This window comes from Geospiza fortis, unplaced genomic scaffold (genome assembly GCF_000277835.1).
Source record: "Geospiza fortis unplaced genomic scaffold, GeoFor_1.0 scaffold40, whole genome shotgun sequence".
In the NCBI taxonomy this organism is placed as follows: domain Eukaryota; kingdom Metazoa; phylum Chordata; class Aves; order Passeriformes; family Thraupidae; genus Geospiza; species Geospiza fortis.
The window spans coordinates 20,062,902-20,078,501 of NW_005054297.1; the positions used below are offsets into that span (position 1 = coordinate 20,062,902).

Sequence of the window (15,600 nt, forward strand, 5' to 3'; positions counted from 1 at the left end):
GCCTTTTTCTTTCTTTTTCTAAGGTAGAGAAATAGGTTTGGACTGGAAGGGATCTTAAAGATCATCTTGTTCAAACCCTCCTGCCATGAACAGTGACACTTCTCACTAGACCAGGTTACTCAGAGCCCAATCCAGCCTGGCCTTGAACACCTCCAGGAATGCAGAGTCCATAACCTCTCTGGGCAACCTGTTCCACTGCCTCATCACACTCACAGTAAAGAGTTTCTTCGTAATATCTAAATATCTAAATCTAAACCTATCCTCTTTGCATTTAAAGCCATTACCCCTCATCCTATCATTTGGCCATGAAGACAGAATCTGTCTCCTGTTGTGTCTGTCTGAATTTCCCTTTTATACTGGCCCACAGAGTTTGTGCAAGAATACACAAACTGGATTGCATTGGAGATCAGAGAAATCTAGCACTAGCAGAATAGAGAATTTGATTGAGGGGTAACCCCATTTCCCAATATGTTTAAATTCATGCTTTAAATTACTGGGGTGAAAATTTATTCACGTATATTGCTGTGCACACATAAGAGAGGAAGACCTTTATGATGTAGTCCTTTATGTCTGCAAGTGCTAATGTTATCTTAGCACATCTTATATTCAGTTCCCAAGTTAGGACTGTAAAATGTGGTAACACAATTGTGTATAACCTAACAGAGACAGAGATGGATAAAACTGTAAACCATGAAAACCTTGCAAGTGGCTGAAATGGGACAGTAAAAGAATATAATTCTTTTAAAATATTTTCATCTCTGAGAGCTGCTTAAGACTGCTTGAATATTTAGCCATGCAAGAAACTCATTAATGTAGATGCAGCTCGCTGGCAAATCTTCAGTTAGGTTGCTGGTTGCTGTCAGTTGGTCACAGCTTGCTGATGATTCAAAAGTCTAAGTGCAAACTGATGCTCCATTCATTTCGCTTTAACAGTAATGCAATGGCTATGTCAATCAGAAGTTACCAGGAATAAAAGCAACAACTGGTACTGAAAAAACCACAACTCCTTGGCCTTAAATTCCTCATTTTTGCCTATTAATTACATTCTATTTGTTTACATATTTTTTACTCTTTTGGTATGGATAGCTAGCATGTATTCAAAACCAGAATGTCATTTACACAAAAGAGTCACAGGAATTACTTCACAGCAAATCTGACTATTGCCAGACCACTTTGATAATGTACAGGTAATGTTTCTTTAAGCAAATTTTACACAGTCAAGGGTCCAGTATGTCTTTTAATCATAATTTTGTGAAGCAAACAGAAAAGCATGAATAGAAAAGCTGTACACCTGACAGAAAGAGATTGAGTACTGAAGAAAAAAAAGCTCTAATTGAATGATTCATGTCCCTGACATGAATCCCTGGATTCATGCGAAGCAAAGTGCACTGTAGGATAGAGAAGATATCTTTCTTTCCTTAGCAGTAAAGTTAAAAAAAAAAGAAAAAAAAAAAAGAAAGTTGAAAAAGTGTATTTGCTTCCAACGGCTTGTATCTATAACATACAAAACCAAATACAATCTTAGTTCTATTTTATGAGTGTTTTAGGTAACCTTCAAAAAGTCAACATTTTCTCTATTACAAAAAGCCAATCTCTTAAGTTGAAAGGTCTTTTTCCAATGACTATTCAGTAAAATATGCATGAACAGTCCTTAAGACTGAGACTGGGACCTCTCCCTTCTTCTCTATGGAGACTGTACCAACCACAAGGCTGCAGTTGCGCTCCCTCTGATCCTTCTATTCCCTTTCATTTCCTAAAGTTTCTCAACATTAGTGATGAATAGAGGAGACTTCTTTAAGAATGGTGTCTAGACTGAGTGTCTAAATGGAGCTTGTTCAGAAGCCTGATTCCCTTATGATCCCATGGTGGGACAGCCAACGCCTGCCACCAGAGATGCACAGACTGACATAGCATGGACAGAATTCTAACGCTAGGAATGGCAACTGAGCTAAAGCTTTAGTTATTAACATGGGCACCCTTAACCTTGTGAATGTTCTCACATTTACTCTACTTTTACTCAGCTGCAACTCCTGCTCTGTCAAACATGCTTCTTGGTAGTTCAAAACAATGAGATTTGTGGCACATCTCTTATCCCCATACTTAGGGCATAACTCCTTTCAGCATTTTATGCCGAAACTTGACACTTATTCCACAGCATGTAATACAGAGTTGGGTGACAGTCCAAGTAGCAGATGCTTGAAACCTAGGTGATGTCATCATTCTCTGTGGCACTCATACACAAGTCTCTTATTAAAGTCACCATAAAATCATAAAATTCACAGTTTCATAAGTACAAATCTTTAGTTAATAGTGCATTTAGTCGGAACTAAAATTAAAATAAGAATAAATTTCTTTTGACATAAAATAGAAAGCAAAAAGAGAAACAACAGAAAACAAATTTATGAAATATTTTCTTCCCTCCTCTTGCAAAGAGACATCTGAATAACGATGACTTTATTTTAACTTTGCTGTGTAATTGTAACCAAGTAACAAGAATATATGCATAATAACTTTGACCTGGATGTTTGAATAGCACATCAGACAGCTACTGAATTACCTGAAAGTATTACCATATGAAGAGCTTGTGCTTCCTAAATGCTGTCACTCAAAAGGCTTTTGGCATCTCTTCAGAGCCCTCTCATTTACTTCCTTTACACAGGAGTAAACTTAGACTGCCTCATATTTTCATAGAGAAAATAACACCACCATTCAGATTTTAAAGTTTTCCTTGTACTCAAACAAATTATATAGTCAAAATTATATTTACCTTAGAAAAGGAATAACTTATGTTCATGATTGTCATATGTGCATATAAGTTCTTCTATTTTGTTAGCAGTTTGCTAAAATTAATTTTTATGATGGGTCTGAGGAATTGAAGATGTTATTCAAGTATTTACTAGCATTTTTGTGATTTTATATTTATATTTTATGACAGAATTATTTATTAATTTCTTTCATCTCTGAACATTTCATGTAAACAATCACTAACAAGTCTTCTCAATTCTTAATGTTTAATTAGACTTGCACATGAGCATTTGGGACAACATAGCTAAATAATCACAGTAAAATCTCAAGTAAACCTCAGTAATTCACTTTAGCATACTCTTCAATTTAAAAACCTTGGACAGGAAGAATCATTTTGTTTTATCTGCTATTTGAACAAACATAATAGCTAAAAAGGAATTAAGAATTATAGTATCATTCACAAAAACTTGCTGTTTAATTAAAAAAACCCAAAAAATTGTGGGAACTTTTTTTTTTTAATTGAGCTGTTTCTTAATCCCAATCTCAGCGTGGGGATCCCAGCTATTTCTTGTATCTTTTTAAATGCCTGCATATTTTAGCCTTAGCTAAGGCTAAACCTGCAGTCTGTATGTATGTCCTATCTCCCTTCACCTAGAAATTTTTTAGCTGGGTGATTGTCAAGTGTTAAGCAAATTGGAGAAAAACAAGTCTTAAAGCAAGTCTTAAAGATAATTAAGACCCTCAGAAGTCTCAAGGATGGAGATATAAATTAATATCCCCAGGGAGAGGAATGTGGATAGGAGATGGCTGGGCTACTCAGCATTCAGGGAGCTGCAGACTAAACACAGCTCTATTGCTTCCCAGGCAAAGAGGGTAGGTAATAAGGGGAATAGGGAGATCAGAGTTGCAGTTGAAATTGGTGACCTTAGATTACAAAGAAAACAGAGCTGGGTTTATTAGTTCTACCTCCTCAAACATCATGTTTTTACTAGTTGGCAGACTATGCCACTTGTCTATGATCCCAGTTTCATCAGATGCCAAAGAGTTTAGATACAAAAAAACCCAAACAAACCAAAACAAAGAAAATCCATAAAGACTGAAAGAAGCAAAGTCATTTACTTACAGGAGAGCAACACTCTCTAAGACTAATGACAGTTTATATTTCTGGAAGCTAATGCACTTTGCACATTCAATGGATATTCAAACCTAGTTGCATGGAAATGTCTTCATAAAGGTTCAGAGCTACAGGCTTTCCAAGGGTAAATTTGCCTTTAAAAGTTCTGTTAGAATTCACACTGGATTTTTTTACCAAACTCCTGATAAATAGTTGAGGTTTCAAGAACAACCAATAAAATAATCAGAGGTGGATTATGCCCACTCTGACAAAATAGGTTACAACAAAAATGTGTTTAATCCCACTTTCTTCACATAGAGGGAATATTTACATTGATACAATATTTAATCTATTTATCAATGTATGCCTCTCATTTCTTTCATTAAGGCCCTTTACCCTTTGTAAACTATCAAATTTGAAGAAAATATCAAAAATGTGAAAAATGCAATAGAGGCAGTGAATTACTGAATCTAGAACCATCTGGTGGATCAGACTGAAGCACATGGTTGTATAAAAAAGAAATTAAAACAGGAAAATATAATATTAAAAATTTTTTGCATAGTTGATTACTTCTTTCTAATGTGGATGTAGTCAAAATTAAAAAAGCCACCTTTTTTTTTATCTAACAGATATGTTATGTACTGATAAATGGTTATGATTTGATTATTTCAGGTAACATCCTAACTTCCACAAAGATTCTTCACTCTCCTTGTGAGGACAAAGCAGTTGCTGTGGTACCAAAAGACCTTATAATCACCCAATTTCCTGCTATTAGTATACCAGTTGCTCTTACAAGATCATAAAGAATGTCATCATAAAATGAGTTGTGAACTGTATACCTATACTTGGAATCTGGCATGGGAAGAAGAACAAAATCAGGGTCCTTAACTGTTGGACTGTGTATAGTTCTGTCCTGCCCATTTTAAAAGAAAGCAGCTACATATGCAAAATATCATAGTCTGATCAAACAGCAAGTTAATTCCATAAAACTACTGTAAATCGATAAAACATCCTCTAAAGATATAAAAAATGAATTGACAGAGAAGTTTAAAATGGAAACACTGTTAAAGGAGATGCAGGAGATCAAAAGATGAATGCTCTCTCTTATTGCTTCCTTTTTCAAATGGTATACAGCCTTACCATCATATGTGACCAAACTAAATGTTACAGTGCGTGGGTTTGAGTACCACAATGTTACTAGAAAAAAAGCTGTAGCAAGTGTATTCATACATTTTTTTGAAGCTGTTATTACAATGATCCCATCCTAGACTGAAGACCTACTTCAGTTCTAAGAGATTCACACAAATCCTCAAAACAGCTCACAATACTGATTTATCTTGTTTACCTGTACCCAAATGCAAACCCCCAAATTACTAAGTAGCCACGACTCCATCACATAAGTTGATACAGAAACAAAGAAAGAACATTGATAGAGCATACACATTTATGGAATTCTACTAATTTCTTCCCCTTGTTTCTCTCCCCTGATTATAAGTAGTCACAGAAATAAGTGACAATTCTAACACATACTTGAGGAACTTATAAATTGCACCACTGTTCACTCTTTAAACAGAGAGAGAGATATAACAGGTACACCAGCCTTTCCTTTTCCTGAAAATGTTCCATTAATCAAAAGGCATTATTTTATTAGGCTGATGCCATAATGCTCCTATTAATATTTCTTTTGAAGATGCTCTAGTCCTTTAAACTAACATACTTCAAGTACCCATATGGTTAAGGAAAAAAAAAGAAAAAAATTAACATTACATATCATAAAGTCATAAATGATACATCACTTTTGTCTGAATAGATGATTGCAATACATAGTTAATACTGAATGACAGCTAAGTGATTTTCCTGTCCATGTCTTTGTTTTAATACATGTAACCAACACTTAAATAATTTGCAGTCTTAGATTCTACACTTATTTGCAGCTTCCAAACTGTTCCAAGCAAGGTTAAATATTTTTCTGTATCTGTTCCTGTACTTTATATTGTTGTTTTATGATACTGTAAATATTCCTGAGCCATGGGGGACTATTTCACTATCGACACATCTGGTTTTAAGACTGGAAATCTCTTAATCTCAAGTGGGGTAAATCTGCTGTGATAGCCTCAAATGACCTGAGAAGTTTTTTCAGTACTAACTATGGAACTTAGCCTTATGGAACTACTACAATTATGACATCATCCCTGGACTGCCCTGAAGGTATCAGAATTTCTTCAGTGCTGCAATTTCACTCTAGGCATACTTCCCAAACCAGAAAGAATTGAAAGGCCTCCAATTATCTTCCTTAATTCCTACACTTGGGAAACTTTCATCTTGACATATTTGGGGTGTTACAATAAATTTATAGCATTCCAGACCTCTTAGCCATGAGAAAGTAACAGCAAGACAGGAAAAATCTTTTGTGCTCTCAGGAAATACTTCTCTCTGTAAAGCAGTATTTTGAAAGGCTGGTTCCTATAGTTTGAATAGTTAGCACATGATAGTGTTCTAAAATGCTTATAAGTGTAGATAAATCAGTGATGTTAAATAACTCAAGTTATTATTTAAAGAAGGGAAAAATCCACTCTCCCCAAGCAACACCTGCACATGTGGGTTTTTTTGAAACTTTGAGAAAATGGAAACCACTCAGGTCAACACAGCTTTTTGAAACAAGTTTCTTTGCACGAAGGAGCTGCTTTCCCCATGTGGTCACTCACCAATATTTATGAGGGAAGGTCACTTGGAATGCCACCAGCAGATGAAAAACAGGAGGAAAGGAGGGGTTTTCTGTCTTCACTGAGCTGGGTGATTCTGCCAAAGTGATAGCCGACATTGACATTACACAAGGGAAAGGTTGGCGTAGTCTCACAGCCCCAGCTCTGCTGCAGAAACAAAACAAAACAAAACCAGTGTATACTTTTCAAATAAGCGTAATGTCAAAACATTAAAAGTCTGATCTCTGGAATATAAATGACACCTTAACCTTGGCTTTGAAATAGCTATCTCAAATCTACTTTAAAAATAAGATTTAAAAAGACCCCTATGGAATAAAATGTTCTTCCATAAAATTAATCAATCACTTTAAGGGTTTAGTGGAAAGAAATGGCCATAAACATCTTATGTGCTCAGCCGGTGGTAGAAGGCAGACAAAAATTATAATTCTGATAAAAAATGAGGAAAAGCTGAGATTTGAAGGGAAGACTGCATGCAGAATACATGGCAGGGAATGACAGGAAATTTTATAGGTGAACGTGGCCTATGGAAAACTCAAGGGAGAATGGAAGGATTAATGAGAGGTCCCCATTAATTTTTTTTATTTATTTCATTTTCTTAGCATGTGTCTGAATTTTTACCTACACGTCTTATACGTCCTAAAAGAAAAAACTGTGATGAATAAATAAACAGCTCTAGAAATCTTCAATAGGGTCCTTTACCTTGCAGGGAATATTATCACTGGCTTTTGATACAATTTCTGCTGCAGGGAAAGACTTTCAAAGCTCAGAATGCTGAAGTATTGCCAGGCACTCAAAGACCCCCTGCTGTGCGCGTCAAACTAAGAAATCTCTCTGAACTTGTCGAATTAAAAGTCATCTCTCTCTCTCTGTAACCCCTGCATGAGCTGGGAAGCTCTGTCCTCATTTTTTCAGGCCTTCCACGATAAACAAATGGAGCCTGAAGCATCTTTATTCTTTTCAGGCACATAATTAAAATTCTTTTAAAAATGTAATTGAAGGCAATGAATTTCAAAAGGAGGTTCTAGTTAACAACAAGGCTAGAACAGTTTCAGTAGGCCATACTACTTTACCATCCAATTTTCTTTCAAAGGTAAAAGCAAAACAGCTTGTTATGATTCTGGGTGTATTTTTTTTCTTTTTTTTTTTTTTTATTTTGTTTGTACATCAATAGTTTGCACCAAACCTAAACATCTCAGCAGGATTTATGCTTTCTGGAATGTCATAAGACTTAATTACTGAAAAAGCAAAGAGAAGTATACTATAAAAATATGAATAAAGCAGAAGTTATTCTTGGTTTCTCAAAATCATTATTTATATATCCCTAAAATTTAATAATATACTTATTGAAGTATTTGTATTTTCTTGGTAACCCTCTTTTATTAAGTAAATATTCGCAACCTCACAAATTTTTAGAAATCTCATAATGCATAGAATGGTAATTCTCTGTGATGACTATTGCTGTAAAACATTGTAACGACTGGTTACAATACATGTTTGATGTTGCCAAGGAAAAAGCAAGTGCTGATATAATTAATGATCTCAAATGAATATAAAAGGAACAAAAATCTATCTCCCTGGATTTGAATCCCAGGGATTATCATACAAAATTAACTTAAAGGAGGCAGGAGACAAGACAGTGTTTCAGAAAGTCATTTCTAAGGTGACTTCCTAGAGACCTTAAAATCTAAACCAATTTTACTTTTTTAATATCTCTTTTAGAGTGATTTTCAGTACCCCTCTCTGTTGCAAGCAAAAAGATTCAGTTTTTACCTGTTTCCTCCATGCTGTATTTTTAAAACTGGTACTTCTGGCTATAAATGACCATATGATATGTATTTTTTTAGAGTTTTCCCTAGAGAAACTAGAGATGGAGATGTTTTAAGGAATGTTATTTACAGTTCTTGTAGCATTAAAAAAAAAAAAAAGCCAAAAAAAGGTGTAGCAAGGAAGCACTACACTCACAACTTCTGGGTAGTACTCTGCCTCTGATAGTTATGATGCCTCTGGGAGACCTGAGACAACACAGCAAACAAAGCTGCTTTTCATCCTTGGAGGGGGAAGCACAGTATGTGTTCTGCATGGGTCAACAGCTGCTCTGACTAGTAGAAAGGTAGAAAAAGGACCCAGTCAGCTCAACGGGAAAAAGCAATGACAAAGCAGATCTAGCAGGAGCAAACTAGGGGTTTGACTACACCTTCAAGTAATAGCTCTTCAAGTCAAATATTTCTTTCCTAGGTTTTTTGGTTTTGTTTTATGTGAAACCTGTGTGTAGCAGAGGGCACAGCCCACTCCAGAGGTCATGCTGAACAGGCAATACAGAGAGCAGTGGACCAAGGTTGACCCTCTCCATTTTCTGCAGTTGTCTCACATTACATCAGCAGGTTCGAAACACTCACATTCCCACATGCCTTCATTTCACACCCAGAACATGTAACATACAACTTTCACAGATTGCACAGAGCCCACCCATTATGCTCCAATCTGGAAAAAAAATCAACAAATAACAGTCACATCTTAGATCCAGTAAGACCATACTGGCACAAGAGCAGCTGACCAAAGGCTATTCATTGATTTCTACCAGTGCATTGTTTACATGGCTGCAGTCTTATAATTACAAACAATCATAAGAATAAGGCAGTCCCTACTATGCCTTGTATCCTTATTACAAAAAACTGAATTCTTCTTGGCTTTCTCTTTGGAAAATTAGGGAGATTTATGACAGTGTATTTATCATGTTTAATTTTACAGAGTATCTTAATTGCCATGCAATCAACAGAAAGCATAGGAATAATCATCAAGAAAGATGAATTAACAAAAACCATAAAATAAAAAGAATGTAGGCAAATTAGTATTTTCAAACTTCATTTCTGCTGTAAAACTGAATTAATGAAAGCATTGTGGTTACAAAAAGGAACTCATCTTCCATCACGATTTTTTCTGTGGAATGCCAAGGACATTGGACAAAACAAAAGAAACAAAAACTGCAAGAGACAGTATCTGATATATAAGAAAAAAACCAGTGTGATCCAGCATGAGTATTTAATGTCTGTTTGTAGAATGAGTAAAGGCTCCTTTAAGTTCACTGAGCACTCACTGTGAAGTTTAGGGAAGATCACTAGCTTAGAAAAAAGTGGCTACTGAAATATGAGTCACATTTATGAACAAAGGTGATCAAAGTCCACTTGGCTGCTAGAGTGTCTTCAGTTTATTCTACTGCAGTACACCTATTGCTTGATTGAAAAGTCTGTGAATATAGGCACCCAGGTCTATCTACTGTCACTGTGCCTGAAATTGTCTTTTGTTATGTCTGACTTCCTTTATTGTTTTGTTTTTCCTAAACAGAAGCTGAAATAATTTTTATAACACTTGGGAACACAAATGTTTACAATAAAGTAAATTTAAAATACTAAACACATTCACATTAATTCATTTTTCTCCTTCAAGCTAAAATTATTTTAAAAGCTGTGATAAAATAAAAATTATTCAAACTTTGTTCCCAGTCATATACTGCTACTATGATAGTGATGTTATATAGACACATCTTACATTCTTACATGTCTTGAAGATTTCAGACACTTTTTTCAGTGGAGGAAAAAAATTGCCTTTTACATCATTGCCAAATACGAGGTTAATGCAAGTAATTTATTTCTTCAAATGACACTTATTGCTTATGAACACCTACCTCTTATATGTTATAAAACTAATATCTAACTTGGGCAGAAAATTAGGATACCTATAGTAAAGCTCTCCAAGATACAGTTTTGATCCAGTAGCTCAGTGCTGTGTAGACAAAACTGTTGACAGATGCTGCCCTGATAATTTGGTATGAGGTAGTGCTACATCAGAAGAGGGAGTAAGTGAATGTAAACCCAATTAAGACTTCAACAAGAAAAGCAAGACAGAATATTTCAACTGTTCTCTCTCTTCTGCAAAACAGCCTGATGCCCATATTCTAAGACAATTTTCCAAATTCTGTAAAAAGTTATCATGCATCAGAATTTAAATTTTTTGGAGACTGAAATGCTCCTCTGTTTTATTCCTGCATCTTGATTCTTTAGATTAATACAGATATGTGGTTTCTTGACTGTATTGTTCAATCATATATTCTGCAATTACAGAAAAACACCTTTATCTGATAAATATAAAGCACAGATTAATACAAAGCAGCGAGGAATTCCTCAGTGAAATTTGCTATCAAATGACAAGCTGTATAAATTTAAATAAAAATGTTAAAAATAAAAGCATATCCTTATAAACATGTTCAATCTCCCACATCAATACTGATTTTAGTGTTCTATATGAGGCAGTAACCCCAGGAAAAAAAAATCAAGAAGTATTTTCCTTTGCTTTTTCCATCCCTCTTGGATATGGGCAATATGACGGCCTCCACAAAAATCTTAAACATTAGAAATTATCTGAAGTACTTGTAAATTGAAATTAGCATTTATTTGTATGATGTATGAGTAGATGCTAATGAGGAGAATAGATAAACAATAAAACAGACCCTAAATTAATTACTTTGCTCCTAATCCAGCTACTAGGTTCCAGGCCTTACAAATAAGTTTAGAGTAGGAAAGAGAAAAAGTTACTTATTTTCTGACAATTCCTTTTGTATATAAAATTGTAGTATTGAAAGTAACTATTAATCATATGAAGGAAAACTCTGAGTGAAATCTCTCTGATCACTTTATAGAGGATGTATTAAGCAAGCATTTCTACAGAAGGAGGTGCAAATTACAGAGTACAGAAAGTCTGGTGGTCTTGCTGCAACAAGAGCAAAGACAAAACTGATAATATTTTGCAGAAAAACTTAAGTGTGGTCAGTGTAACTCATTCCTAACATATCTTGATGTATTTAATGCTTTCTTTGGGTTGACATTTTCTTATGAATAATTTTTCTCTATCAGTTGTATAGGGACCCGTAATTCCTACTGCTGTACTCTATCTAAGAGCCTGAGAATGAGGTAAGGATGGACTAATTTCATTTTACCTGCAGGAATTCCAAGTCTTTCAAAAAGGCCAGATTAATACAGTTACAAGTCTGAGTCATAGTAGCTGAAATCTAAACCCCATTTATATAAATGTTCTTTAAATGTTAAAAATCAATTGTAAAAGATCCCTACACACTGAATATCTTCGCTGCTGGTTGTTCTCACATTTGCAATAATGCAAAATGGGAAAACAACTTACAGAAGGAATATACAAATAGAAAAAAATATTTTTTCTATTTGTATTTTTTCTTAAAATATACAAGCAGTGCTGTTCTTAAAGTGTTTTCAAAATTGCAGTATCTTTTCCCCTGGATATATTCCATTGTTATAGTCAAGTTTGGAAGTTCTTTGAAACAAATTACTGCGGCAGCTTCACCTTTATACAGTTCAGAGCAAGCCACTGATGGCACAGTGTATTTCTGTCAAACTCAGTGCTTAAGAACAGAACAGGAAACTGACACAGTTATGACAGGCAAACACTATATCAGCAAGACCTTTATGTTGATTATTGCATACTCTTAGATTATGTGGATTATTGCATAGTTCTTGTTACATACTCATGGAAATAGGACTGCAATAAAAACTGTGAATTCTGAAATACCTTTGCAGACAGAATGATGACTGAAGAAAATTATTGAGAAAATGGAGCACCTTTTAAAATTATCAAATTTTCTACTGCAATGCTAATATTTTTATTGAAAATATGTTAGCATAAAGAGTTACCATATGTGTCAGGTTAAAACACATAATATTTTTCATTTGAATTCAGAAATATGTGAATTTCTTGAGTCACAATTAATAAATAAAATGGATAGCCCATACAGCACTTTCAGTGATTTTTTTAAAGCAGTTTGTTGTAAATTCTAATTTTACAGAAGTTAGACCTCAGTTCCTAAACCCCAGCATTTTCAAGATATTACCTGGAGCTGCTACACTACAACTACTCTAATTTCTTGAAATCCAACCATCATTAAGTTAGCAAATGACAGATGTTTAGAAACTTCTTCATAAAAAAATGTAAGTTCCAGAGAATTAACAAAGAATAAAATTCCTAGGGTCTAATCTTGAATTTGCTGTATAATGCATTTATACATATGCTTTGTTTTAAGGACTGGAAGTTTAATACTTTAGATGTTTTAAACTCACAAACTAGATGCATATCTTCTGTAAATTTAGGCTTCTTAACAGTTATTTCTTGTATTGCTTAGGATATTTATTTTATTTTAAATGAAACGTTCATATTTGAGTGAAAGAGAATTTCTGGGTTTTAAAATCAATTTTAAATTGTATCCAGGGAATAAACATAAAACAGAACTACGTATCTGCTCTAAAAAATGCTGCAAGCTCATCATGTTGTTTAGGGGCTTAGGTGACAGAACAGATTTTATGTAAATAAAGTACTTAGTCACTGCTTAGTCACTAAGTACATAAGACAGGAGGCAGTCTGAGTGGATTAGTTACAAACACATGTTAAAATTAATCACAGATCATGGCAAACACATTTTCTTTTTAGAGTATATCCACAAAAAACTTGCTGAGGTTTACATATGGTAGAGATGCTCACTGGAATTATTTTGGCATTTATTTTGTTTTCATATCAGTCTGCAACTTTGTTTTAGGTATGCATATGCTCAATTATATGGCAGCATTTAATTTATTGACACATTATAACTGTAATGTGCTTGTCATAATTTCATGTTATGTTGTATGTGATAATTGGAAACAAATAACATACAGAGTGAAGTTTTAGTCAACACTTTCTTTGTAAGGATTGGAAAGAGTTCTGTGATCCATGATAAATGGATGCATATAGAGTGGAGGTTCTATAGGACTCACTGCATGTAGGATTAGCCTTGAGCCTCAGTTCACCTATTTGTCACACGTTATGTTGTTGGCATCCAGCTCTTTTTCAAACTCCACTCCTTCAAATAATCTTTCATTCTAGAAACTGTGCAAAATGTGAAATAATTTTCTAAATCAAACATATTAAATTTAAGTACTATATTGTTATAGAGTAGGCATTTTTGTTTATTTTTATTTTTCTAATGTTAACAGATGTAGTAGGGATCATGAAACAGAACCACTGATAAGCTCCTTGTTTAAAGAGTAATTCAGTAGTATGTATGTCCATAACTGTAATATATTAAGAAATCTACTATCATTTTATTTAAAGTTTTGGGATGAAACTATGAAAGAAACAAGACTTCAGCAAATATTGAAGTAAAAAAAAAAAGATTTAAGGACATAGTAAAAGGAAAAAAAAACATACCAGAAGGAGATTTTCATATTTGCCATTTGCCATTTTCTGTGATGGCAATCTGATAGATTCCAAGTGAGCTAAATAGTTTTATTTTTAAACCAGAAATGTGATAGATTGGATTTTGGCTTCAGAGAAAGTTAAGTTGAAGATGGGAGTGGAGAGAAGAATTATGATATAGACAAGAATCTGGCTAGAGTCTGAAGCAAGATTTCTAGTGGAGCTCCTTAAATAAGGTGGACCTTCTGTAAAACCTTAATGAGTCAGGTAAAATGGAATTTATTAGTGTCGGTCGCTCACACAATTTCTATATTTTCAACAGATATAAACCATGAAAGTTCTTTCAGGAATGCTTTATGAGTTAGTCAACTACATTAACAGCACACAACTAAATGAAATCAAATGTAAAAATGCAAAATTCAGAGTCATGCACATATGAACTAAACAACCAGAATGCGTTAAGTACTGTGTTTATGAACTGAAAAGGCTGAAAATATTTATTCTGTTTAGCCTTCCCAAATGTAACATCTGAGAAGGAATATAATCACTACCTATAGTGGTAAACAAAAGCTGTGGAAGAAACTAGGTTCAAGATGTGAAAATAAATGTATATAACTGAAAATAAATAGCACAGGTGAAGACTCAGGGGAAATGTTCAAACCACCCAAACTGAGTTGTTCTGGAACATTAATGCATTCTTCAATACTGGAAACTAATCCTGACCAGTGAGATCCATTTATAGAATGTCATTTCCTGAGACAGAAGAAGATTTCTTAAGAAAGAAGACATCAGAAAAAAACATGTTAAAGACACTCTAAAAAGACTAATTTTCAAAAACACCAGACATATATTTTAGGCATCATATCTATTTACAGTATTAGGCATCATAATGCTCTGCATCATAGATGTTCTGCATAGATGCTTAGGTTTTAATCCCTTCAAGAGGTTGATTTAGACTGAGATATCAACTATTATTTTTTTGACTATTACACTGTCCTCTTTATAGCTAACAGCATGTTTCTTTTATCATTTGATTTATTCACTTGGTTCCCTGATTTTACTTAAAACTTCCTGAAGTTTATCTAGATTCTGATTTTTTTTTTAATTTTCATGAAGTTGATTTTGTAAGGGATGGTGTGGTACATTCTATGCCAAGAGGAGAAAAAAGACAATGTAATTTTACAGTTTCTTTGTTCTAGGGAGCAAATAGAACAGTAGCAGGTTTACATTGCAGTAGCAGGTTACATTCTCCTTTTTTGAGGTTCATAATTCATTTCAGGGCTATTAGGATAAAATGGCATAAAAGAGGAGAGACTGCTATAGATTGCCCATATTTTCTGATTTTAATTTACCCAAGTAACTATGGCAACCTAAGATTTTGTACAATATAAAGGTAAACACACTTTGATAGTAATTAATCTCTATGAACTAGAAAAATCTGGAATATTTTACTTATTCTAAAATGACAGTAATAAACTATTGTCAAACTATTGTTTGCTCATTTTCCCTCTTCATCTCATTATACTAAACCTTTAATCCACATGAAGTTAGAAAAATTATTCATTATTCTGAACTACTTAATCAGAGCTTATGATTAGAGATCTGTATTATTCTGCCCTGTTTCCCCAGTCCAGTTCTTATTATAGGATCTGGAATTGAAATTCCAAGTTTTCTTAGGAATAGTAATTTAAAAAGAAATTTACAATATCATCCAGTTTACATTCTAGCTGAGTGCAATAGTTGGGAAAGTTGCAGTTTCCCCACAGTTCA

The 15,600-nt window shown here is 34.0% G+C and overlaps 1 long non-coding RNA gene across 1 annotated transcript in view; it reads right to left on the bottom strand.

Annotated features, from left to right (window-relative positions):
- LOC115948875 overlaps positions 1–15,600 on the bottom strand; it is a 558,433-nt gene that overhangs the window by 63,277 nt on the left and 479,556 nt on the right. The window contains exon 6 of the long non-coding RNA XR_004082643.1: positions 6,565–6,729. This is a non-coding gene — a long non-coding RNA (uncharacterized LOC115948875). The remainder of the gene's footprint in view (positions 1–6,564; positions 6,730–15,600) is intronic.